Source organism: Anolis carolinensis, chromosome 3, assembly GCF_035594765.1.
Source record: "Anolis carolinensis isolate JA03-04 chromosome 3, rAnoCar3.1.pri, whole genome shotgun sequence".
In the NCBI taxonomy this organism is placed as follows: domain Eukaryota; kingdom Metazoa; phylum Chordata; class Lepidosauria; order Squamata; family Dactyloidae; genus Anolis; species Anolis carolinensis.
The window spans coordinates 68968865-68993666 of record NC_085843.1 but is presented as its reverse complement, the minus strand read 5'-3'; the positions used below and the strand labels follow the sequence as shown (position 1 = coordinate 68993666).

The following is a 24802-nucleotide window of genomic DNA, read 5'->3' as shown; positions in this document are numbered from 1 at the left end:
TCATGCTATTGTTTCATTTCTACCGTTTGTCTACACAAAATGAATGACGACATTTTTGTAGGAAACGAGAGGTAACATGAAAATGAAAGCCGCACAGTCATTGTGCTAGCTTTCATTTTCCTTTCATTTTGGCCCCTTTACAATAAGCAGGTACTGACAGAGGGCTGCAGTGCTTCCCATTACATCTGATGTATGTCAATGGGTGTTAATAATAATAATATTAATAATAACAATAGTACTCTGGGGGAGACCCAAACGTTTTAAAAGTTGGTGGGCTAAAAGGGGTCAAAATGCCCTCCATGTGTGGTGATTTTCACACCTCTAGCCCAAAAATCGAGTTGGGAGGGGAGTCTCAGAAGCACTCTCATTGCAGCCAATGGTCTGAAATTTTTCTTTTTTTTCATAAGCCAGACGAAAATTCTGTTCACATAGGCATGCCATTTTTGTTAGCGAGAACAAATACAAAAATGAGACCAAATGAATAAAACTACACAAAATGAACAGCAATTTCATACAAAAGTATAACACTATAAGAAACCTATTCTTGATCTGCATGCTCTTTCACAATAAGGACATCGGTTTACAGATGGAAGGTGGTCCCAGCCAGAGTTGGCTTGACATGCCTTCCTCTTGACACATTTTTCCACGAATTTGTCAGGGCATCCAATTTTTTGAAGGATGGTCCAGAGAGCATGGTGATTTATTGTGTCGAATGCCTTTGCAAGGCATTTTCTTGGAATTGTCATGCAGTTATGATCATATCCACTGTTCCTCTGGAAGGGCAGAAGCTGTTCTGGGATTCTGGAAGGGTGTCTTCTGAGATAGGTAGAAGGTTGTTTTCAAGGATTCTTGTGAGGATTTTTCCAGTGAAGGTTAGAAGAGAGATACCTCAATAGTTTCCATAGTTTGTTCTTTCCCCCTTTTTGAAAAGGTTGATGATGGTGGCATCTGCTGGGATTTTCTCGGTCGCCCACACTTTTTCAATGGGCTGGTGGAGTTGCTGTGTTAACTCAGTTCCACCGTCTTTAAAGACTTTTATCAATCTTAGGGTCCCCCCTAAGCTGAGGAATTTATACTGTTATTGTTTTTAAGCAGGGGTCCCCAAACTAAGGCCCAGGGGCCGGATGCGGCCCTCCAAGGCCATTTACCTGGCCCCTGCCCTCAGTTTTAGACTTAGGCTAGCCCAAAGTCTGAAATGACTTGAAGGCACAACAACAACAATCCTACTTGATTATCTCATTGGCCAGAAGCAGGCCCACACTTCCCACTGAAATCCTGATAAGTTTACAGTATGTTGGTTAAAATTATTTTTATTTTAAAATATTGTATTGTTCTTTCATTTACCAATATTGTAAATGAAATATTGTAAATGAATGATATGGTAATAATATAATATATTGTGTATACATATAATATTGATAATAATATTATAATGTATTAAAATATAATATTTATTTATTTATTTATTGCAGTATTTCTACCCCACCTTTCTCACCCAATAGGGGACTCAGGGTGGCTAATAATAGTAATAATACAATATAATAATATTGTATAATATAATAATATTAATTATATATTATATATTAAATGTAATATTACTAATAATATTATGGTATAATGGTATAGTACAATATAGTAATATATAATGCTAATATTGTGCTATGCTAATAATATAATATATTGTATGCACATACAACTTGTAAGATGCTCCGAGTCCCCTTCGGGGTAAGAGAGGGTGGGATATAAATGTAGTAAATAAATAAATAATTGTTACTGGGTTTTGTTTTTGTTTTGTTTTTTTGCACTACAAATAAGACATGTGCAGTGAGCATAGGAATTTGTTCGGTTTTTTTTTTCAAATGATAATTCAGCCCCCCAACAATCTGAGGGACCATGATTCGGCCCTCCACTTAAAAAGTTTGAGGACCCCTGTTTTTAAGCATAGTTACTGAATCACAGTAACTATGAAGCATAGTATACCCTTTGTAATTTGAAATACGTACCAGTTTAAGGTTCAATGCATTACCTGGAGCTTCAGCAAAAAGTATTTGCCAATTTGACAATATAGTAGAGTCCCACTTATCCAAACTAAACGGGCCGGCAGAAGCTTGGATAAGTGAATATCTTGGATAATAAGAAGGGATTAAGGAAAAGCCTATTAAACATGAAATTAGGTTATGATTTTGCAAATTAAGCACCAAAACATCATGTTATACAGCAAATTTGACAGAAAAAGTAGTTCAATATGCAGTAATGTTATGTTGTAATTACTGTATTTATGAATTTAGCACCAAAATATCACGATATATTGAAAACATTGACTACAGAAATGGCTTGGATAATCCAGAAACTTGGATAAGCGAGGCTTGGATAAGTGAGACTCTACTGTATTTTAAAAATCTACAAGATAAATGAATACATTGTGAAAAAATACAATACTACTAAAGTAGTTTGAGGCATAAGTCTTACCAGAGGGAATTTTAGCAGGTAATTTTTCTAAGAGCTAAGGCAACTACAAGAGCTGGGAGGAAATGAAGGTATCTTTACACTATTAAGTCCTAGTTCTGAAGAATTAACTAAGAGTTGAAGAACATTTGGTCTAAAGGAAGAGCTATTGAGCTTTTATTATATGGAATTACTACTTAAAGTATAACTAATCTTGTCTTGATCCAGTCTGTATAGGATTTAAAAGTCCACAACAAAAATAGAATCAAGATAGAACTCTACAACACTATTAATTGAAGTAACAGAACAGAAGGATAACAGTGGAAGAACAGATGTATAAACTCAACTTTGGATTGGGAATTCCATGGTCTGGGCTGTCAGTGAATAATAGGACACAATTAGAACTGCTCAAAGGCAGACTAATTTCTCATATAACAGCTTTTGTTCTGTCAGATATTTTTTTTATCCAGTAAATTCACAAGGTTCAGCTTAATGCAACTCTAGAGTGAAAATTGTAGAAGTAAAAGGAATCTGTAATTGTTGTAGTTTTGTTGTAATTGCTCTCTAATTCCAATCTTCTCACTACATTACTTCCAGCCAATAGCACTCATTTGAGTGCTTGAGGGCCACAGCAAAAATGCTATTTATATTTCCCTAATGGCTCCAGACATGTTATGATTATTCAAATATTCTAAAATTACTAGAGGGAAGATCAGAATGTCAGTTTTCTTCACTTCCCTGCATCTCTTTCCAGAACTATATGCCCTTTCTCCCTAGGGCAGTGTTTTTCAACCAGATGTTTTGGACTTCAAATCCCAGAAATCCTAACAGCTGGCAAACTGGCTGGGATTTCTGGGAGTTGCAGGCCAAAACACCTGGAGACTCATAGGTTGAGAATCATTGCTCTAGAACCTCTGTGCTATGTTTAACTAAAATCTGTCTATAATAATATTGAAAAGGGGATGGCAACAGTAGCCCTTCAAATGTTGCTGAATTTGAACTTACAGCAGAACTAACCCAAACCAAGATAGTAGCTTTATCAATTTATTACATTGAGAATTCAGGAAAATAGTTATAATAATGTTCTTTCTACTGTGCCCAGTACTTATTCTCATGTACTGTACATTTTTTATTTATTTACCATATTTATATCCACCTTTCTCAACCTCTGGGGGGACTCAAGGTGGCTTACATGATTCTAATGCACACCTTCCTTCTTGGACCTTCTTTCCATTCTCTTGCTATGTGCATTACATTCACCAGCAAAACTATATTTTTTATTTCAGTGTCTGGAAAATAGAGGTGTGCATTAGATTAAATGGTGTGCTAGGTTCAAGTAAATAAATGTCATCTTTTCTGATTCATGCTAAAAGACGTATAGTAGGGACAGTTGTTTTATCATATTTACTTGAATGTAATGTGCACCTTTTTGGCTAAATGACTTTGCCAAAATTGGGGTGTGCATTAGATTCAATGGCACATTACAATCATGCTCCAAAGGGGGATTTCCAACTGGCCTCATTCAGGCTATGAATGAGGTCAGCTGGGAAGTCATGCCCCTCTACCTAGCCAAGTCTCGGCATAGGGGGATACCTCCCTACCAGCCAGCTTCTCCTTCTCCCAACTGGTAGAAGCAACAGAAAGCCCACCTTCCTTTCTGTCGCTTTTCCTGCTGGGAGAAGCACAGAAAGCCACCTCTCTTCCCAGCCGTCTTCTCTATTGTCTTTTGTTAGCTGAGAGGCAAAGTATAATCAGCATCCGCCCACCAAGTCGGGCGGCAAGTGGAATCGCTTCTGTTGCACCCTGGTAGGAATTGACACAAAATGTCCAAAGTGGTGGGTTCATGGTTGCAGGGTTGGAAAGACTGCATTGTATACTGTGTTTGTTACTGTTTTGTATCTTATGTGTTCTGTTTGTAAATATATATTACTGTTTTACTTTTACTTTTTTTTACTAATAAAACTTATTATTTATTTTAAAAAGGAATGAGTACAAAATGGATAGAAAATTCATTTTTGGTAATGTGCACCTCAAAAGTGGGGCATGCATTATGACTTCTGGTTCAGCATGGCATAGGTTGAATGGCATCTGGTGCTGTCCCTCATCATTACTACTTGTTTGGGTGTTTCCTGAAAATGGAACTCTTTTGGATTACAAACAAATACCAAGAAGTGCAAATACTGTGCATTCTTCCAAATGGTGGGGGATTGCCTGTGGGGTGCTGTAATCCGTGAAAGTAGAGGCAGCAGCACCTTGTGCGATTTACCACCGAGGAGAAGAGAAGGGACTTATGCATGCACCCAAAACAAACAGCATTTTTTCAGCTAAACTATTGATCAGCTGAACAAATTCCCTTTCCCTCAAGATCTTTGTGAAAAGGCTTGGAGTAAGGTAAACAAAGACTATTTAAATAACAAAAGAACAAAAACCTAGAAGGAGAGATGGGAGGCAAATGTGAGAGAGGTATTAATGAATGGATTATAACTATTGGAAGTCTCTGGTAAGATTGTTTCAAACTTTGATTTAAACCAACTGACTTTAAAAGACTTTATAAGCAAAGGCTCTTCATTTTCAAAACACAATAGTCTGGAAAAATAAGTGAGACTTTTAGAGTTTTTTCAAAATGGAATACATTAAAAAAAAGTGCTATTTAGACTGTCTGGTTCATTGCAATCTAATACAGTGTGCAGCTGTGAATTTGCCTGTGGAAACAACTTCAAGCATGACCTTGAGCTAAGCAAAACACCTGATAACCAGGGAACTTAGTCTGCAGTTTGTTAGACTATATGTCTACCATGATCTCTTACCCAATTAACAAATAACAGCAGCATCTGGTGGATGGACAATATTAGATTTATCTAACTTCACAGATCAAAACTTGAAGAAGACTAGGGAGATACTTAGTGGACAAACCTTACCAACACTCAGGTCTTAACTTATGCAACAACAAAATAAATCAAGACAGCATAGTACAGTAAGAAAAAATTAATAAAGACAGAAGACAATTGAAGAAATATGATGACATGAAAGAGGAAAGATAAGCACGTTTCAAAATCGATGATGACACAAATTTATATCAAAAATATAGGGAAAATTAATAAAAAACAGGATGGACTTGAGAACATTTCAACTGGTATTTCAAATAATCTAGCAGGCCTTACAAATAAATGAAAAAATAAATTAGTGAAGTGAAATTAATGGCAGAGAGAATGAAAGGAACACAAGATCAACATGAAAAAAATTTAAAGGAACTAGAAGGAAAACAACAACAGTGTGAAGGAAAACTTCTAAATGAAGTCAGCCAGATACAGCATCTGGACTATCAGCAAGGGCAATTTTCCTTGAAATCAAGAAGCATTCCAGAAGAGATAGACAATTTATGATTGGCAGTAGTAGAAGCATTTGTGGAATTGCTTACCACACAGCCCCAGGAAATTGAGAAACGTCTGGATTATGTTCACAGAAGTAATTCTAATTACAACAGAAATGTCCAAAATCTGGAAAAAAAGACGTGGATTGAGATTGCAGAACATGAGAAACAGGATTCACAAACGGAGAAATAACCAAGCAAGATACTGGAGGCAAATGTTGAATGGGCTAGTGGGAACAATACCTTAAGAAAGAGAAATTTGAGAGATCTGGCACTCAAGAGCTATCAGGAAACGTTCTTAAAAATTGACTATAAGAATATTATCATACTGAGTGATTATGATACAATCAGAAGAGTTTTTGAACCCAAGAGATATAGATGGAAAATATACTTGATGTAATACAGAAATAGAGACAGCATGATAGTGATAAAATTATAAAAATATTAACCTACTAACAATCTAAATGATAGTTGTTGAACTTTATTTGTAGATATTAATAATAAATAATTTAAGAAAATATTTAATGTGAAATAATCTGTTATGAAAAATTATGATCAATTTCCATTGAAGAAGAACTGGAAAAATATATGAAGACCAGGAGATAATTTGAGAAGACATAAGAAGATACAACCAATGGGCTTAAAATTAAGATGGTTAGAATCTCAATATTTTATTAAATATGTGTCAAAGAAATAGAGATGAAGACTTAGTTGTAACAATGATAATTTTTGTAAAAGAATTCCCTATACCCCAACAACCCTCACCCTCTTTGTTTTCTCCTTGTGATATATTAAACATTTGTAAAGATGCAACTATCCAATAACTAATATATTATCCCCATTTTTCCCCTTTCCTCCCTTGCCCCCTCATCCCCTACTCTCCTAGTAAATGTTTAATAAAAACTGAGGTACACATTACAATTGGTGTCATACTATATTTGAGTAAATACAGTCCTATAAATTACTTTTGATACTAGAAAGTAATTTGGGGGAGAAAAGAGAAGCATTCTCACTGAAGCCATGTGGCTATCTGGAATATTGAAACTGCATGGGAGATGCTATCCCACATTGGTTCTATTATGATACAGCTGGATTGTTTGGACTATTAATGCTTTCCCCCTGTGATTCCAGAAAGGTATTATAAAAGGATGAACAAAAAACCAATATGAGAACACACTGATGTCATGCTATAGGTTCCTCTGGCACTTGCAGTCATCATAATACAATTGATATTGAGCAACTTCATGTGATAAAATAGCATTAAAATTTCAAAAATTATTCACTGATTCTTCAAGAAGAAGAAACTGTGAATAATTTGCTTGCCCCTGTTTGTGTTTAGTTATATAGTGCAATCATTGACAATGGTTTTGAAACTCTGTTGTTAGTTTAAATGCCCAGTCAAGTTCCACATGTTGATGTGGACTAGAATTTTATTAGGAAAAATATTATGTGAACAGTCTGTAACCTCATGAGTAGACTTTTAGAGGTTTTAATTGTTTTAATGTTGTGAATAGTTTAATTCTATTTTAATGTGCACTTTTTGTATTTTTAATTGGGTTGTTCTTTTAATTGGAAGTTGCTTTGAGACCCAATTTTGGGAGAAAATCAGGTTGCAAATCATCATCATCATCATCATCATCAATGCACTTCATTTGAAAGCTTTATCTCTGTCCCACCCACAATTCTCAAAGCTCATTTTGTGATGACCTGGGAAATAGCCTTCTTGTGCTGGTCCTCAGTTATAAAACAGCTGTTTTCACTGGCAATCAAAGACCAATATATGTAAATAGGCTTTTAGTTTTCAATTGGTTAAGGCTAGAAGAAATGTCACGTGATCTCCCTTTTCCTATATTTTGAATGTTTTAACAATTTTAATTCAATATTTTCATTGTATTTTAAAACAGGAAAGTAAAAACTTGGCTCTGGGATCAGGCTTTCGGTGATTAGTACAGTGCAATAATAGACTTGGAATTATGCATAATTGATGGAATGGACTTGGACTATGATTTTCGGATGATGTAATTTTAATATTGAATGTTATGTTTTAAATGTTTGATATGTATTAATTTTAAATTTAATTTATTTTAAGTCTCTCTTTGTATGTATTTTAAGGCATCTAATGGTTTCCATATGAATGCTCCCTTGAGTCCTTTTTGGGGCAGAGAAAGGCAGGGTAGAAATAAGGTAAATAAATAAATAAAATAATAAACATTTCTCTTACATATTTTAACCATATTGTATTTTAACTTACATTGTCATCTGCTTTGAGTTTCATATTGGGAGAAAGGTGGAATATCAAATAAATATCACATTAGCTTTTATGAACATATAAATCAAAGTTGGCTATTTTATTTATTATTGTGCTCTTTTTACTGTCAGAAAGGGAAGGAGTCACTTCTAAGGGCACATCTACATTGACCATTCAGGTCAAAAGAAGTGATTTCAGTCTGTAGATGATGACATGTAAAGACCTGGAACTATTTCATGGCCTTGGATGGTGTATATGTACCACAAAGCCTGGCCTGGAACAGGTTCCAGGATCTGGAATACCTGTAGCTTGACAACTGTGAAGGTATTGTTGAGGCTAAGTTCCCTTTTGAGCCTCAGAACCCTGTTTCCCCAATAATGGATTCTGAGGAGATGAGTACAAACAGACATTTATTTTGCAAAACAAAGGATCTGTCAGGCAGCATGGAGAGAGAGAATGCCACATAGAATGCGACCTCAGTTAGGTTTTTATACATTTTCCAGGGAAATTTCACACCTCTATGTTTTGCTGTTCTCAGCCCTTTGTCCTTTCATCTGGTCTTTACTCATGCATGGGGCTTTTGATGAAATGTTTATCAAAACAGTTCAAGACAAATGTCTGGTTATAACCAATATTATCAATATACCATCTGAGCCCTTTGAAGCCTCAATGTGGCCCAATCAAACAAAATCAAACTACATCAAAATGACATTTCCAACCCTTACATCTAAGGCAGTTGTTGGCTGGGGCTTTATTACTCCTTGATATTCCCAGACCCTCCAAATGATTCCTTTTGCACCTCTAAAGAAGTGATGGTCTGTTTATTGCTGTCATTTGGTGTTTGTGTCAAATCCTTCTTTCAACTGCCATTTGTGTTACATATTTTCAAAGACACTAAAGTTATCACCAATTGATTTCTAAGGCTAAAGCTATTTTCCTGATCAACCTATTGCTATTTATTAATCAAATTAGATCAGGTGTCTAGGTCAGACGCCAGCCAATGGATGGAAATACAGTTTATTGTATAAACAACTCAAAAAGCTCATAAAACAAACACAGGAGCTTGCAACACTTAAACTTCAGTGTGAAAAAGGCATTAAAACTGAAAAAACTCCAAAAAACCAAACCGGAGTATAATCCGGATTAAAACAAAACTGCTTAGATTCAGTTCAAAATTGCAGGATAACTTGGAGAAGGCAAAACAAACTATGGGCCAAATTCCCAAGGGTCCAAAATAAACAGAATCCCAACTGGGTTACAAAATAGAGTTTTAAGGTTCAAATCCTCATCTGTTGATTCCTCAAATATCTCTCTAAACCTCTTTTTCTGTAACTCCTCAAATGAGTCTTGCTCCCGAGGAGTCTTTCTTCTCTTCCTGCTACTATCAGTAGTATCGTTGACCCCAGAAGGCTCATTCACAACACTATCCCCCCGCACAAAGCCCCCACCCGCCGGAACCGACGCCGGATCCGTAACTTCTGAAATCACTGATGGACGCTTATTGGAGGTATCCAATTTCAGCAAGGAATGATGAAAAACAGGATGAACCTTAAGAAATGAGGGCAAACGCAACTGAAATTCTACAGGGCAAATCTTCTTTACAATAGGGAAAGGTCCCAAAAACCGTGCCCCAAACTTCCCAGCAGTTGACTTAATGTGCTTCACAGATAACCACACCACATCCCCCTCCTGAAGGTATTCACCAACCTGCTGATGCCTATCGGCCTGAAACTTCTGTGCTGCCTTAGCTTCTAAGAGAAGCGTATGAGCGATGTCCTGCAAGGCCCTTAACTCACTAGAACGGTACACAGGGTCAGGCGATACCACATTTTGCAACGGTGCCATCCCCCGCCCCACGGATGAAAACCATATGTAAGTTCGAATGGTGAATGCTGGCTGGCACTGTGCGTGGCATTGTTATATGCAAATTCTGCCACTGGCACCCCCTGTACCCAATCTCCAGACTGTTGTAAACAAAAACAACGCAAGTACTGTTCTAAAAAATCCATTCACGCATTCTGACTGACTGTCAGTTTGCGGATGGAACGCCGATGAGACATTCAATTTGGTCCCAAGCTGAGCATGGAATTGTCTCCAAAATTGTGACACAAACTGAGGTGCCCTATCCGATATGATGATTTCTAGAGCACCATGCAATCGGAAAAGGTGTTGCACAAACAATTTAGCCAATGCTGGAGCCTTTGGAACCCTGGAACATGGAATGAAATGTGCCATCTTAGAAAACAAATCCACCACCACCCAGATACATGTATAACCCCCTACCCAAGATAAATCTGTAATGAAGTCCCTGGATATAATCTGCCAAGGTTTTTCAGGAACTGGTAAAGGTAAAAACAAGCCCCGCGGACGTCCCACTAGATTTTTGCATTGTTGACATACGGCACAACTGTCATAGTCTTTCAGGATGTCTTGACGCATCTTAGGCCACCAATAATTACGTGTGATAGACTGCACCGTCTTAAACCTACCAAAGTGACCTGCTGTTGGCTCGTCATGATAAGCACGTATCACGTCCAGACGAAGCCTACCGGGCGGTACAAAGACTTGACCATGTCACAATAATACCCCATTTTCATCCTGTAAATTAGGAACTATGGTCTTAAGGCTCAGAGACAATAATGTTAGTTGTTCCTGCGTCCACCTATCCTCCTTTTGAGAGGCCAGAACCTGCGCATGTAAGTCCACTGTATCCTGTACCACATTTAACGAAGAGACGGGTAAAACACTCTTGGTCACTGGTTGTTCAGACAACTTAAACTCTGGTTTTCTAGACAGAGCATCAGCTCTCAAATTTTGCTTTCCCTCTACAAAATGAACCTTGAAATCAAACCTAGAAAAGAACAAAGCCCACCGAATCTGACACTGATTAAGCTTCCTGGCTGTCTGTAGATGTTCCAGGTTTTTATGATCTGTCCGTACAATGATCTGATGCTTAGTCCCCTCCAACCAGTTTCTCCAAACCTCAAATGCCACTTTAATGGCTAACAATTCTTTTTTCTAAATTGTATAATTCTGTTCAAAAGATGTAAGTTGCCTGGAATAGAACCCACAAGGCCTTAATTTTCCAGACGGGTCCTTTTGAGATAAGACAGCTCCCAAAGTGTAATTGGACACATCAGCTTCTACAATAAATGGTCTGTTCACATCTGGGTGAACCAAGATATTCCCATTTTGAAAATTACGTTTCAGCTGATAAAACGCTTCCCTAGTTTCATCCGTCCACTCGAAAGGATGCTTTTTCTGCAAAAGCCACGTTAAGGGTACTATTAGATGCGCAAAGTGAGGGATAAATTCCCTATAATAGTTGGCGAATCCTAAGAATCTTTGTACGTCTTTCTTGGATGTAAGCTCTTGCCAAGTATTTACCGCATCCACCTTTTGTGGATCCATCTTTAACTCTTTACCAGATATTACATGCCCCAAAAACTCTACTTCAGATGCATGGAAGACGCACTTTGAAGCTTTGGCAAACAGCCCATTCTCTCGCAACCTAGTTAACACCTGACACACATGGTTGCCATGTTCCTGAGCGTTTTTTGAAAAGATCAAAATGTCGTCTAAATAAATCACTACAAATTGATCGAGGAGATCGCGGAACACATTGTTAATGAAGCGTTGGAATACTGCAGGGGCATTGCACAAACCGAAGGGCATTACTAAAAATTCGAAGGCTCCGAAACAGGTGTTAAACGCCGTCTTCCACTCATCCCCAGCCCTAATACGTACTAAATTATAAGCCCCCCTTAAATCCAAATTGGTAAACACAGAAGCCCCTTGAACCTGTGACAGCAATTCAGGAATCAATGGCAAAGGATACCTATCACGGATGGGATAGCTATCGGGTCCTGTTCAGGACCCGATAGTCGCATACAAGCCTTAAATCACCTGTCTTTTTTGCCACAAAAAACACAGGCGCCGCCGTAGGTGAGCTAGATGGTCTAATAAAGCCCTTTAGGAGGCAGCAGAGATGGAAATACACAGATTTATTTGCAAATAGAGCTGCCCTCTCGATGGATTGTCACCTTGATGTGGTGAGGGGGCTTGCGTGTTCCAATGAACCTACGGGCACAACCACGGGAGTCACACACTCCCAGGAGTGGCCACAGGGGAGGATCCAGACCAAGAACAATCCGAAGACCCAAAGACCTCAATGGCAGAGCAGGCGGAGGATAACATGGTACATGTTACAACGGCTATGAAGGCGGAAGAAGGCTGCAACAGACTGAGAAGCCACTCTCGTTGTGTTAATCACACCACTGCTGGGACCTCAATCTGTGAAGACTGTGTGTTGACCGGCCGTGCACCGACCTCAACACATTAAAAAAAATCACGCACAGGCGTCTTCCAAGAAATGGAGGACCATCATCCTCAAACTACGAGGGATCACCTAAGGTAAAGAGCTGCGAGTGACCATTTTGAAAAGGAATGGCACACCGACTGAGATTTCACATAGGGTATTTATAATATTCTTGCAGGTACAACTCACTACATAAACATCCTTGTTCTCACACCCCCTCCTTCTTTCATCTTATTTCATCTTTGCACATGGCACCATTTGGTCAGAGGTTTATCAAAACAACAAACAGCAAATGTCCATCTATCAAAATCAGACTGACTCCTGCATCTAAGGCCACTGTCTCCAAAGACTATATTGCCTTCTGGTGTGACTTTTGCATCTCTGAGGAATGTAATGGGCTGTTTATTGCTGCCATTTGGTAGTGTTTGTGGCAAACATTTCTTACTGACCTATTCTAACTCCTAAGAAGACTATTTATTTAATCAAACTATTCTTAATACCATTGCTATTTATGAATCAGATTGAATCAAATTAAATCAGGCCCCTTGTGTCCCTTGATTATTTTTTTTTACACACCCTACAATGTGCCTATTTAGAACACCAAACTGCTAATCTCTTAATCATTTTTGCCATGCAATGTGGTTTATGCTTTGCGGGATGCACATTGTGGGAAAGTATCAAAGTATCTCCCAACTTTGCTTATCCTGAATTAGAGCCCTTAATATACATTGCTGTGCATGCTTGCAGTGTGTATCATCTAATCACCATCCTGTCAAGCTGCTTTTAAAACTACATTAAGTGATCAGTGTAGATGTGCCTAAGAAGTTTCTGCTTTAGATTCAAAAATAATTTGGCTAGGGTACTATGAAATTTGACTTTGGGGTTCAACATTTACAGCTGTGACTAGAATTGCAAAATTCAGGGAGACATTTGTCAGTGAGTACAAATCTGAGCTCTAACTCTATGAAAACAAACAAAGGAGCCTGTGTTTACAATTATGGTAATTAATTCATAATAGTTTTAAAATACCCTTGTGTATGGCAGTGCCCCGAAGCTATTAAAATCAATACTTTCTCATGAGAAATGTCTTAGCTACATATGATATTATCCATTCCTTTTTGTACTTAATGAGGATTCAGATTTCCATTGTATTAGAATCATAGAATCATAGAATCATAGAATAGTAGAGTTGGAAGAGACCACATGGGCCATCCAGTCCAACCCCCTGCTAAGAAGCAGGAAATCGCATTCAAAGCACCCCCGACAGATGGCCATCCAGCCTCTGCTTAAAAGCCTCCAAAGAAGGAGCCTCCACCACAGCCCCGGGGAGAGAGTTCCACTGTCGAACAGCTCTCACAGTGAGGAAGTTCTTCCTGATGTTCAGGTGGAATCTCCTTTCCTGTAGTTTGAAGCCATTGTTCCGTATCCTAGTCTGCAGGACAGCAGAAAACAAGCTTGCTCCCTCCTCCCTATGACTTCCCTTCACGTATTTGTACATGGCTATCATGTCTCCTCTCAGCCTTCTCTTCTGCAGGCTAAACATGCCCAGCTCTTTAAGCCGCTCCTCATAGGGCTTGTTCTCCAGACCCTTAATCATTTTAGTCGCCCTCCTCTGGACGCTTTCCAGCTTGTCAACTTCTCCCTTCAACTGTGGTGCCCAAAATTGGACACAGTATTCCAGGTGTGGTCTGACCAAGGCAGAATAGAGGGGGAGCATAACTTCCCTGGATCTAGACGCTATTCCCCTATTGATGCAGGCCAGAATCCCATTGGCTTTTTTAGCAGCCGCATCACATTGTTGGCTCATGTTTAACTTGTTGTCCACAAGGACTCCAAGGTCTTTTTCGCACACACTGCTGTCAAGCCAGGCGTCCCCCATTCTGTATCTTTGATTTCCATTTTTTCTGCCGAAGTGAAGTATCTTGCATTAGGATGATATATTTGACCCTCAGCAAATACAATTTCCTCTGAAATGCCTTTCATGCCAGAGATAACATGTAGTGATGAAATCTGTCTAAAATAAAGTGGTTTTTAATATTAATCTCATATATCTTTTTCTTTGCCTAATGTCAGTAGATATTCATACAATATTATAACAGTATGAATGTGAGCTACAGAAATGCTTACATGATTGGATGCTTTACCTGTACATTTTTGAACATGACAGTCCAAACAGAAAACTCTTTATCAAGTATTTGGAATGAAAGCTCAGCTGTATTGAAGAAGAAACTATAGCTCATAGAAGGAGGTTTAAAACATTTCACAATTGTTGATCTTCCTATGCCAGCTCCTACTGTACTAGAGGAAAGTCCTTAATAGAGTTTGGTCCCCGATCCATTTTTGTTGTCTTCCTCTAAACATAGTCCATTATGTTGCTAGTTTTTTATACTGAGATGGCTAGGACTCAGTTCCAAGTAAACTGGTATTCCAAGTGAACTCTGATGAAAACAGAATAAAAATAAATATTTTCCCCTACCTTTTCTTTAAAAAAGATTGAAGTAAATGGGCACAGAATACAACTAGTAATGATTGCAGTACTGAAGTATGGTCTTTATGCAATGTAGAGTGAGATCATGTCTTGGGGTTTCATTGCAGTGGAAGCTAAAATTTCTCTAGATGAGCAATTTCCAATACTGACTTGTGCTTGTAGTTTAGTTAAATCCTTTTGATTAATCCAGTTGTTAATCCCCATTGAAATATACCTATTAAATCCATGGGATATATAAAATGCTTTGACATAACACCTTCCATGGATGTAAGATGTAGGCTTGTGTATTTCAGGTGAATCGCTATCTGTTTATGCTTGCCAGTTACAGGAAGCCTCCCATATCAGTTTCCAGCACCTCCTGAAAATGGGTGCACTGCGAAATGGGTGTTTTTGTTCTGCATTTGAAAAAATTGTTCTTTTCAGCTCATTGGCAGCAATGGGGAACTTACAAGGCTCCCCTTTCCCCTAGGAGCCTTTCCTTTCTTCTCTTCAAGGGAACCTGGATGTTAACAATGGGGTTAAGAAAGCACCCTATCCTGCCCATTATGGACAGGGGGTGGGGACAGGACTTCCTACAGGCTCCCCTTCCATATCCTTCATTAAGACATGGATTTAAAAAAAACATGTTACCACTCTGTGGATCCTTTTCCTTCTGTGTGTAGAGGAGGAGACAGGTTGAATGCTTCTTAAAGCACACCACTCACTCCTAGAGCCAGCACCAGCAGTACACCATGCAGCTTTCCAACTTAGGCCTTTAAAGGAGGCCCAGAGAAGGAAGAGTGATGACCTGGAGCTCCGAGCTATCCTCCCTGGACTACCTTTAAAAATCTCCTCTCTCTTGCCTGCAAGGCTGCAATCTCCTTTCTGATTGGGGTTTTGCTTCCTTAAAGCTGTTTCTACTCTAAAGGAGAGGTAGGTGCAGAGGATGCGGCCAAGCTGCCACCAAAATGTATTATTTATTATGCATTTCTTTCACTGCCGCCAATTATGTACCATGTACTTTAGCTGCCACCATTTATAACATATATCTGCCACCGCTCACCTCAGAAAGCATACAGAGACCCAAAGATGGCGGGAAACTCTGTTTTATAGAGCTATGGTTAAATAAGCAGACAGGCCACCTCTTTATTATGATGAGCAGGAAAACACATGAACACTTGAGGTGAAGTAAAACAGAAAATATGATGTTTATTTGTACTGGAACAGAAATATTGTTTATTGGTTTCAATAACATAACAGGCTGGTTACTTAGACCAACTCATTGTTGACCTAAGCAACCCAAAGGATAATTGCATCTATCAAGTAGGAAAATTTAGGTACCACTTATACATGGAGGCTAATTTAACTAATTTACAACACCATAAAAAATCATCCAGCAGCATGCAGAAAGGAATGAGGAAGCAATCCATCAAAGGACTCGATGTCACAGCGGATGATGAAGCAGCAGCTCCCTTTGTGGCTGGAATCAAGCATACCCTCAAGAAGCCTGGAAGCTGGAGAAAGTTAATAGCCTCTGTGTCTTTGTCTCTCTATGTCTGTATGTCTAATGGCATTTAATGTTTGCCATGTATGTGTACATTGTGATTCGCCCTGAGTCCCCTTCGAAGTGAGAAGGGCGGAATATAAATACTGTAAATAAATAAATAAATACTAAAACAGAGAATGGTTTCTTTAACCTGAGTTGCTTTAAAAATAGTTTCCCTCACAAGGAATAAAAAAAGGCTTTTTGAACCTTTGGGTCCTCTCTTCTAGAGGTTCTAAACACAAGTACTCTAATCTTTAGAGATTCACTACAATTCTTAGCACTTCTCCCTGAAGGCTAATTAAACTTTCCCTTCAAAAAGGTTTCTCTTTAACAGTTCCCAAACTCCTCTTCCTTCCTTCTTTCTTTCCTCTAAATTCCACCACCCGACTCTACAAACACCAAACTCTATCTCTTCAAACACCAAAACCTATCTGACTAACTTTCTAGCTCAATAGCTCTTGCTGTCTTTCTGGCTCTGTCTACCTCCTGTTGCTAAGCAACTCCCTCCAATTTCATCAACCAATCAGACTGCACTTCCAGCTGTGAAGCTGCCTGATCACTCCCCCCCCCCCCCCCCCCCCGCCTGGCTTAGCTTTTCCAAGCAAGGCCTTGACCTACCTTTACACACCAACACTGCAAGGTAGGTCAATCCATTACAGTAGGGTTCTCTTTTTGTTGCTGGGATTACTATTATTAATAATTATTATTATCTTTTAGAAGTAATTTTTGAACAAGAGGAAGGGAAGGGGGGAAAGAAACTAAAAGGGTGAAAGCCCCTAAATGCGCGCGCACACACCCCATCTACTGTTCCTCAGGTACTCAATTCCCAGTCAGTCCCACTAAATAAAAAAAATCAGTAAAATAAAGGAAAATCAAAAAGATTCAACTGTGATGCCAAATAGGGAAGGAGGAGCCAAGATTTGTTCCCACTTTCCTTTCATTGCAGATGGGTTTTCGTACCAGGAGGCCCAAAGGTACCAAAGGAAATGTAATCTGTGCACAACTCTAGTCTATCCAACTTGAGACAACTGACTTTAGACTAGAACATTTTGACATATATTGTTGTAAAGCTGGATACTATGTATGCTGTAAAATGAATCGAACCCCCCTCTCCTGTGTAAATATAGATTTATCTCTGTTTATGTTTGTTTCTTTTGGTTTGATTCAGTTCTTCATCCTGACAGGTTCAACATGATTCATATTATTACCTCCTAAAATAATAGTGGCTCATTGTTGTTTAGTATCATAGGAAGATTGAAATGAGATTACTCATTTCTCCTTTATCCAAGCCTTTTATAAAGGGAATTGAACTAAAACTACCACATATTTAGTTGAAGCGTTGCAAGTGAAAAGAAGCAGTGAGATGGGGCTATGACTAGGGTTTACTGTCATGATTTGGAAATTACTTGACATTTTCTAAGTGATAGCAGAATTAATACCTCTGGTCTAACCATCTGTGAATGAATTAAGCCATTGGAACTAGGGTGTGGTGGTTAATGCAATGCGGGTAGTATATAGGCTGTAATTACACTAAGTAAGTCTGATGAGAGTTGAGGGACAGATGGTGAAGAGTATGATGGAGAATTGCTACTGTGAATAGTGAGGAAGAAGAGGCTGTAAAACTTGTATATACATTGTATAGTGCTGCAACAAGGGAGAAAGAAAAGCCTTCCTACTTATTTGGGAAAGAACAAAAGTCTATGCGTGTTTTGTTGTTTGAGTAGAAGACCACTACAACTGGTTTTTTTTTGGATACCTGGTTCTTTAAATAACAGAGTAACTTCTGCAAGAATAAGAGTTTTATGATTGCATAGAATCCCTGACAGTTGTAACTAGGAATAAAGTGGCATTTGCCCTTCCTTCCTCCCCCATGATGCCAAAAATATACTGGCAAAGATTTGACTCCCATCATTGTGCTTTTTTGATCTAGACAGATGTGAAAACTATATAAATAAATTTAATATAATAGATTCATAGATTTCTTCTTGAACTATGTCCTTTACAATATTTTGAAATACACTTTTGAATGGAGTATTCTGTCACAAGATTCAAAGAAGTGTGGCAAATGTGGTTGTGTTTTTTTTTCTTTTAAAAAATCCAAAAAAGTGCACAACAGCAATATCTACATTATAAAATTAATGCAGTTTAACTCCACTTTGATGACCATGGTTCAATGCTATGGAATTATGAGAGATGTGGTTGTACAAGGTCTTTAGCCTTCTATGTCAAAGAGAGCTGATGCCTCACCAAAATACAGCTCATATGATGCCAAAACATTGAGTCATGGCAGTTAGTGATGTCAAGCTGCATTGATTTTACACCATAGATGCACCGAAGTCTCATCTAATTCAATGGGAACATTTTTTTTCATTTCCAAATGAAGGAACAAAAGAGGTAAAGACTTGCATTCCAGTTTATTTTAGATTCAGAAAATATCAAATTTCTCAAGCATCCTGGCTAAAGGATCAATGTGTTACCTTCACTGTGTAAATATATATATATATACATGCTTTTTTATTAACATTATCTGAAGATGATATAAAGAATTTGCTTCTTTGGTGAATTAGTAATAACTTTTGCTGAAGTAACTAGGCCAACAATCTTCATAAATATCCTCGTGTGTCATTATAAAGGGAAAAGAATAATCAAACTTCTTTTAAAAATATTTGAGGCAGCTTGCATGTTCAAAAAGGTTAAAGGCCTTTTCAGCCATAAATATGTGAAATGAACTGGAAAAATAAAATTTTATTACAAATGCCATTATTTTGCCTTTATTAGGCTTGTACTTAACTAAAGCTCTCCTCCTTCAGACTTGTAGTAACACAGGGATAGTAATCACGTCTGATAATGACAATTTAAGGGAAATTGTCATATATGAATAATTTCAGACAATATTTACCATTGTTGCTCTTGCTGTGTACTAAGTTAACTATACAAATAAAAATGGAAGTTTAATCAATGGGGGGCACATTTTATTTGCAAAATGCTGAAGTGGTTGCTGATTAGAAAGTAGCACAGACAATTTCCTACCACCTTTTACATAAAACATTCTTCCTGGTAGTGTCACAAATGATTTGTACATGTTGGCTAGACTAAAACAACCTATTTTACTGCAATTCTAATCAATCAATTTTGGAGACATTTTCCTAGACATTTCCAATCAATCGTAGTTGTGCAGACCACTGGTTCATCTCAAAAAGGTAAACATCTTTCTAAATTCTACTGCTTTCAGATTACAATAATGAAAAAAGGGAGCTTTCCATAAGACCTTTGTCAGTAATTTAGGGCTTTGGTGACGGGAACTGGATCCTTAAAGAAACAATCCTTAGCAATGCTGAGATTGACTTTACAGGCTAAAATCAGCAGAGCAGTAATGCCAATAGTTAGGGACCCACCAGTGAAGGACTTTCATTCTCTGTTTTATTAGGTACAAAAGAAATTACGTAGCACTGAAAGGAAAACCAGACAAGTTGCTTTATAATAGATGCATTTTAAGTTTAATGCCTGTATAATTTGAGTAGACCACATTGAGAAACCAAGAAAAGATTTTGTATTTCTATGCATCCTGCCACTAACAGAATGACAGCTACAACGTAATTACCCTGTTGGCACACAATATGATTGATCAAAAACAAACTTAGTGCATAGAAATGTGTATGCTGTTGTGAAAAGAACTGGATAAAATGTAATGGCACTGAGGGAAATATGGTACTTTAGCAAAGTTGGATCAAAATGACTTTGCAGGTGTCTTTCCCTAGATTGTAACTCTCTAGCAAAAAATTTCACCTATGCAGTCATGCTGACCATATGACCCTGGAGGTGTCTATGGACAATGCCAGGTCTTCGGCTTAGAAATGGAGATGAACACCCCCCTCCCCCCAGAGTCGGACTCGACTAGACCTAATGTCAAGGGGAAAACTTTACCTTTACTTTTCATGGCCTGAATTAATCCTGCTAGAGGGAATCCTTTGGGTCCTAGAGCCTTGTGCAAAGTCTTTCCTTACTGTACAGAAAAGGAACAGGAGTGTGACCATGTTATGGTATCACAAAGCACTGCTTGTGACCACAGTTCAGTTGAGTTTGCATACCCTTGTATTCTACAAGGGCGTAACAATGCTGGCCATACATTCAACTGGTTCCTCAAATAGCTATTAGCTTTTTATTCCACTTCACCTTTCTCCATTTGTGGGAGAGGAAAAACATGAACTTCATTCTTAGCAGGAGCCTTAAATATCTGTTTCTCCTCCTATTGGTGTGTAGTCAGCTTTAATTTTCTCTACACTTCACCTGTTCTTTTTTCCACAAGAGGTGCATGGTTTTCACTTAATTCCTTTGTCTGCATATCCTCTATATGCAGAAAAGTAATGGAAAGATGGTTTTGTGTGATTCCCTACACAAAGAAAGAGCCCAAAGCCTGGCAAAGGATGATGATGGTGCTAATGCCAATTAGAACTCCCACAGTTCTAGTCAGCTAGGAGATACTAAGAGGCTCAAAAATAATTGTTCCAAGTCCTGATAGATAAACTTTTTACTGTATTTAGAATACTGTTAGGTTCATGTTGGAAAGATGGCTTGGGGAAGACCCATCCAGAACCTGATTTACCTCAGGTAAGGTTCTCATGTGTTCCTTATAAAAGATGCCCCTCATTTGAAGAACAGAAAGCTTTTCTTTCCATATGCAAAAATATTTTTATAATCCTGTATTTTGGATTATGGGTCCTTCATTAAGACAGAAATGTGTTCATTATGTAATTTATGAATGTGGACAATATGTTACTTTTATAAAGAAATAAATTAATCTTGTTGTTTGATATTTTGTAACAACACAAACTTGTTAGCTGCTTCCTAATAGTTAATCCTGCATGGCATTAATTTTCACTGTCCCTTGTGCTATTTTTTAAAAAATCTGGCAGTACCTAAGAAATAAGCCTAAGAGAGCAAATACCTCTAAGGGGAGACTTCTACTAATAGAGGAACACAGATATGTGATATAGCTCCCCCCTATATATAGCTAAGGGAGCAATTCCTGAATAAGTTATTTGATGTTATATTTGCATATCTAATGTATCTGGAAGAAAGCTCATTGAACACAGTAAAAGTTGCCATTCAGAATAAACATACACAGGAAAGGGTATAAGAAACTCATAGTTTTGGTCAAAATTGTTATATTGCACACTAGCCATAAACTCAGTAAAGGTTTCTGTTTCTTATAGTGCAACAGGGGTAAGTAGGCAGCATGGGTATCATATCACTGATGCCCAGCAACAGGGTAAGCTTGTTAGAACTGAGTTGGATTAGATTGCTTCAAATTACAGTAAAATATTGACCCTGGTTTCTTCACAATTCCTGTCAGTGAAGATACCTTAAATACAAAGGGCACTACAATGAATTATTAAATTGTCAAGTCTATGCATTCTAAATATAAAAATGAACATTAATACAGTTTTATTTTTATTTATTTTTTAAAAAAATATGCATCAGATAAGATTAAATGGAGATGTCTGAAATAGAAGAAATCAAAGTGGAAGAAGTAGAACAAATGTGGGTACAGAACCAAGCGGAAAACTACCTGTACTGTTAAATATTCAATGCAATTAGTGTTGAATAGAAAATAATTTCATGTCCTACTCTATACTTAATTTATCAATATTATCTCATGCAAGGTCAAATAAATGGCTGAAAGATAATAAGTTTTTAAGAACTTCAGGAAGTTCATAGAAAAAAATCCTAGCAATTTTAAAACTCTTGAGTTCAGTGTAGAATGAATAAGAAAGCAGCTGATGTGCTGGATGGGAGCATCCATGGATGTTTTATAGTTGAATGGGGAATGTCATAAAAAAAAATTAAGACAGGAGCTTGGTATTAAACTCCTAACTCAAAATGTATGGCATTAGTCATGATGGCTATTTGGAATATATGTATATGTTCAAAGGCAATATACTGTGGAAAACAGTATGAAAATTCAGACCAGTATTTATTTATTTCCAGCATTTATACCCCGCCCTTCTCACCCGGGGGGACTCAGGGCGGCTTACAACAGTTGGCAACATTTAATGCCAAGAACATAATAATAAAACAAAAACAGTACATATAATCAATTAAAACTATAAAAATACATCATTAAAATACATTATAACAATTAAAACATGTAAATTAGATCCATTTGTCTAAAAACTGTCTTGCAAGCCAGCATGGAAATGATGTTATATATAATAACTTCAAAGGGGAAAATAATATTAGAAAATTTTGTTTTCTAACATTAATGTATTATGAGTGACATGTATCTGTTATCTCAAAGGTGGCATTTAAAATGACATTTGGGAAATATTTGACCATTTGGGACATTTGGTGGAATTTGTCAGAATTTGTTGAAATTTGTTTAACAACATATTATCTATCCACAGCAAGTAGCATTTAATGTTAATACATTCTATGTAAATAACATTTAACCATAATATTAACATGGTAGTTGTTTCAGCTAACCTTTCCAAATTCTGCTTGAAGCCCAAGTAAAATCAAGACAAAATGGAAATGTACAGTTGTGTAATACAGAAGATTGCATCTGTTTGCGTGATCTTTGTTACGATAATGGGTTGCTATGCCTTAAAATGTCATTCAGTTCTGACAAATAGAAAGGAAATACTGTAGTTTGTTAATTCCCACTGGGAATATGAGAGGGTCAAGAAGATAATGGATTCCATAAGTAAAGTTGGGTAGCTGTTAATCTGAATTGCTGAATCTGGGTCTGATATGAATTTTATGGCCAGTGCATAGTTGTACATTTAGTAAATAATGGTGGGAATTTCAGGGGGGGGGGATTTCATGTTTTTCAATATATTTTTCATAAAAAGCATATGATTTGTTCACTGTCTCAACAGCTGGAATGTACTTGCAGGGCTATTTTCTTAGTAGGTATCTTTATCATGTATTTCTTTGTAGTTTTAGCCTTTAAAAGAATCGACATTAATTATAAAGTGTGGAAAGTAATTTAATATGCCAGTACAGAGTTTTGCAGCTTGAAACAGCTCATCCTTCAATAATTAAGTCAATAAAGTTAACTTAATTTAATTTCAACCATGCTGCTTTTTTTAGGCCTTGCGGAGTGATTACAATTAGTAATTCATAATTAGTATTTTATTGATGTCCATACACCGGATTGCCAGGGATCATCAAGATACAGAGATGATTGGAGGTAATTTGATAAACATTCAGAACAGTTGCATTAATGACATGCTTCCCAATTATGTCTAGAGTTAATGAATGCATTTAAATATTATGGAGATGAATCTAAAGGACAGCTCAACCTTAATTATTATACAGTTTTTCTATCTAACATTCTAATTGGAACTCCTCTGCTTATAACATTTTATATGAAAATGGAGGAAAACTGAGGAAGATTTAAAGTTGATTAAAATGTGTCTTTGTGAAAGTGTGTGTATGAATGGCCATGCTCTGAATCCTACTTGACATTTAGGCCCCAAAACAAGCAAACCCCTCTTTTTTCATACCTATACATTGAAGGTGACCTAGAGACATTATGTCCTAGGCATTAGGTATGTCCAAAAAATCATTTTGAATCTTATATCGGATTGATATCAGATTGTTCTCGCTTTTTGATACGCATTCCGATTCGTTGTCTCACAGCACAACCGGCAATGTATTTTGAATCATCGTTGGCCCATTCTCTAATTGTCTCCTAATGTTTCGTTAATTTTTTTCCCCAAATTTTTAAAAAAATATATTTTTAAAAATATATTTTAAAAAAATTGTTTCTGCAACCTACCTTGAATGGGAGCTTAGTGCAGCCTAACATGGCTGCCGCTCCCCAGCCAATCAGAAGCTTCCATGATGGATGCAAAGGTGGGGGCTAGGGTCCTCTGCATCCACGTGGAAGATTGCCATAAAAGCTCATTGTGTAGCCCGGGCAAGCCATTCTGGGCTGGGCTTTGTGCGGAGAAGGTGGTGGTCTGCAAACGGAGAGCAAGCAAGCCTCTTGAGGGAGAGAGAGGGTGAAGGGGCCCGGTCTTGCTGTTCCCACAGAGGGGTTTGGAGAAAGGGTTAGGGTTTTGTTACTGGTTCCTTCTCTTAGCAAGGGAATTCTAGTTTTCAAAGTATCTTTGCACACCTTGCCAGGGAATTGCTTGGCGTGGTGGTCACTGGTCCATTTCTAATTGAAGGCATTGGGTTGAGACTTGTGGGATCACATAGCCAGAGACACCATTGATTTCCAATGTCCTTCTTGCTTACAAATATAGCAAGGGAATTTCTAGTTTTCAAAGTATCTTTGCACAACTTGCAAGGGCATTGCAAATTTGATGAGGATAGTTCAAGAAATGAGGGCGGGAGAGCCCTGTAAAAGTCCCCCGCCCGGGTTCCTTTTTTTGGCTATTGAGCATGCGCATCCGCCA

General features: G+C 37.7%; 1 long non-coding RNA gene across 1 annotated transcript in view; it reads left to right on the top strand.

Annotated features, from left to right (window-relative positions):
* LOC134297440 (uncharacterized) overlaps window positions 1-24802 on the top strand; it is a 34240-nt gene that overhangs the window by 1166 nt on the left and 8272 nt on the right. The gene's annotated exons all lie outside the window — the stretch shown is intronic.